Below are 4,129 nucleotides of genomic sequence, written 5' to 3' on the forward strand. Positions count from 1 at the left end.
GTGTGCAAATGCTTTGTCAAAAATGGAGAAGACGGAGACTCGTGCGGTCATAAAATACCTGACGCAAAAAGGGTTGACCCCCATCTCAAATCAAAGCTAACATGGATGAAGTTTTGGGAGAGTCTGCTTTTTCGTACACCGCTGTGAAAAAATGGACAGCCCTTTTTAAATCTGGCAGAGAGAGTGTGGAAGATGACCCTTGCAGCGAACGGCCGTCAACTGCTCTCACTGAAGAAAATATTGACAAAGTTCACGATTTGGTATTAGCAGATTGCCGTTAGAAAATGTGTGAGATAGCTGAGACAACAAGCATCTCTGTCTACCGAGTGCACCACATCCTAACCAAAAATTTGGGTATGACGAAGGTCTCGGCAAAAACGTCTGCTGACCGCCGAGCAAAAAACGTGTTCACACTTTGATGTCAAAGGAGTGTTTGGACTTCTACCAGAAAAACCCACAGGATTTCTTGCGTCGGTTTGTGACTACTGACGAAATGTGGATCTATTACTACACTCCTGAAACAAAAGAACAGTCTAAGCAATGGAAACACCACAGTTTGCCACCACCAAAGAAGGCAAAGACAGTTCCATCAGTGGGGAAAGTGATGGCTTCGGGTTTTTGGGATGCTAAAGGCATCATCTTTATTGACTACCTAGAAAGAGGAAAGACCATTAATGCTGTCTATTACTGTGAACTTTTGGAAAAGTTGAAGAAAGAAATCGAAGAAAAAAGGCCACACTTGAAGAAGAAAAAGGTTCTGTTCCACCACGATAATGCACTTGCACATTCCACCAGAATCACTGAACAAAAGATAAACAAACTTTGCTTCCAATTAGTTCCACATCCACTGTACTCACCTGATTTGGCCCCCAGTGACTTCCACCTTTTTCCAAACCTAAAAAAATTCTTGGCTGGAAAGAGATTCCACTCAAATGACGAAGTTATCTCTGAAGTGAACGAGTATTTTGCACACCTTGACAAATCGACCTATTGTAATGGCATAAAAAAGCTAGAACATCACTGGAACAAGTGCATTGCTAACAAAGGAGACTACATTGAAAAATAAAAAGTTTTAACATTATTTTGTTTGTTGTTCTATTTGAGGCCATGAACTTTCCGAACAGCCCTCGTACACTCTCCATTAGATTTGACTACTGTATTGAATTTGGTAGCTGAATTTGTAATTGATGAAGTGTTGTTTTTAAAAAATTAAAGCATCTTACCTTAATCTCAAATTCTGAATGAACTGAAAATAATGAAGTTTCAAAAAAATTGTGAAAATTTGTACCCAAGTCACAGTCATGTATGGGCAAGTACACTGATTTTAAATTCATCAAATCTATGCACAAGAACTGTTCTACAGAATGATTATTTACGACTGAAGGTTTTATAATTCTTTTAGCAAATGACAAAAACCGTGACTGTAATTCATTAATAGCTGCAATAGTAGCTATACTCTCACTTTGAGAAAGTAAGTTGACTTTCCGAAGTTCTGAAAGAATGGGATCCAGAAAAAGCAAATATGCTTTATTTCTAGCATCTCCATACATTTCACTAAGATGTATCTTGTAGTCCTTTGTGGGATAAACTGAAAAGTATAACTTCAGGTGTTCATACTGATTAAGAATTCTTTCTACACAAAGAGAAACAGATAGCCATCGTATCTTGCTTGGGTCAGCTGAAACTTCATCAACAGTATCATTCATCACATGAAATAGATGTTTGTAGATATTCTTACACGGTGTACTGTGAGAAAAATGTTCACTTGTTTCCTGTAGCATAAAGCTGATATTACTTAGCAGTTCATCCTTTGCTGCAGATGCCACCAAATCCAAAGAGTGGCAGATGCATTTAATATGTATCAGATCATGCCCACAAAGTCTCTCAAATGTTCCTGAATAATAATTTTATTATCATCATCATTATTATTATTGTATTATTATCATCGTTATAAAGAGTTATTATACTACAAACAATAAAACTACGTCTAAATTGTTGAACTTAAAAACGTGGCTTATAGTCTACCTTATTTAAAATCTCACAAATTTTTACATTGTTTATTTTCGTCCCCTGTACGACTTTCCAAGCGTGAAACGTTATAATATGTTTGTCCAGTTGTCGACAAACGTAAAGGAAACCTGTAGTCTTTCAAATCTCTTGGTTTTAACATTATATTTTCTAAAAATCTATAGAATTGGTTATAAAGAGAGTTGTTTTTTCCACACACAGAAGAAGCACCATCAGTTGCAATTCCAATTAATTTATTTTTGTCTAGACCCAGCTCTTGCATTTTATTCACAACTGCATTGTGCATATTTGTAGCACATCCATCTTTAATGTCAACCAGGTCAAGGAAGCAAGTGATCATCCTTCCTGATTCTCTGCTATAATGTTTTGGGCAGAGAGCAAGGAGCTTTGAATCAGATACGTTAGTTGACTCATCTATCATAAGAAAGAATTTTGTTGCCATTTTCAAATCCTCTAGATGCTTATGCTGTATATAAGGTTTCAAAACATTTTTTTATTAGAGCAGAGCATTTCGTTCGATGCATATGAAATGTTTCTTTGCCATTGCTTACATCTTTAAACTCATCATTTAGAATTTCTCCAAGAGTATCAACACAGTTTATAGATGTGCTCATTGCAGCAAGCAGAGCAATTTGAGCTTCTCTTCAAATTTTTGCTAATGGCAGTACTCTAGGTACTGCAAGTACATTCAAAGGCTGAAACTTACCACATTGAACTTCATAAGACCTATATTTCTTTGTAGCAGCATGCTTCATTAAAATTAGAATAATGTGCACGTAAACTACATTTGCAATATTTACAGAAAACCTGGTCTTCTGCCTTTGGATCTTCTGAAATCCAATATCATTATATGTAAATATACATGTAATTTCAGAGATGAGGAAATTTTCTGTGTTTTGTTTACTATATTTTTGTGTATATTGTTTTATATTTTAAAATTAATTATCTCAGTTTTATTTTAGTACTTGTCTGTTAATGAGACCAAGCCAGTCCATTTAAACAGCTTTTTGTAAAGAAATCACTATTTTATTGTATGTATAAGACATTTACAAGAAGCTGACATTGACAAACAGTTACAATTAGCGTAACATTATTTGTTACTAATTTTATCAAAAACAATTAAAATTTATAAAAATTAGGCCCTAGTAACCATGTTTGGTATCATTCCGTATAGCATAGCATTTGCCATTAGTCATTTTTAGATGCATTTTTTTTTTTTCTTATTTTTTTCTTTCCAGGATATCATTTAACTGGAATTACAGTAGAACCTCCATTATCCGGACCTCCATTATCCGGATTTTCGATTATCCGGATTGTTCAAAATAAACAAAAATTTTACGAATTTGCTGATTTGCACTTGGCGAATTACGACACTGTTTATGTACGTGATGGAATGCATAACTTTTTTTGTTTCAACAACGTCTCACCCAGCACAGTGGTCGTAAACTCTTAAATATATTTTACGTAGTAATAAAAATATAACTTGACATACGTATTTATAAATAATTTATATTCAAATTACATCATTTCTATGACCAAGGGCGGCGTAAGGCATGGACGACGTGGGCCACCGCCTATGCCTCGCGGTCCGAAGGGCCTCGCGCCTCGAAGGTTTATGCATTACTTAAAAGCCGCGAACGCGACGAAAAAATTTTACTCGTCATAAAACGATAAATAGTTTGTCAAATTTTTATTCATAAAAATGCAGTTTCAACTGCTTTTTATTTTATAAAATCCGTCTTCTTGCGCCACCAGAGGGCCTTTTAAACAATAGGTAGTCTGTTAGCGCTGGTCAGTAGTAGTCTAAATTCAATACGAACGTTTGTTTCTTGAAAATTTGATCACGATTTAAATACGGTATTTACTTTTAATATTACCGATATTTCATCGAAAAGAAAACGTGTTGTATTATCATTAAAAGGCAAATTAAAGTATCTGTTTCGATTATCCGGATTTTTCCTTATCCGGACTACCTTCATCCCCAATTAGTCCGGATAATCGAGGTTCTACTGTATATTAAATTTTCTTTAAAAAATAAGCTATTATTAACTAAAAATTCTCCCGTCAAGCATGACTGAACACTTACTGGAGCTATCTTTTT

The sequence above is a fragment of the Centruroides sculpturatus genome, unplaced genomic scaffold (genome assembly GCF_000671375.1).
Source record: "Centruroides sculpturatus isolate CEXI.00-Female unplaced genomic scaffold, Cexi_2.0 scaffold1455, whole genome shotgun sequence".
Classification (NCBI taxonomy): domain Eukaryota; kingdom Metazoa; phylum Arthropoda; class Arachnida; order Scorpiones; family Buthidae; genus Centruroides; species Centruroides sculpturatus.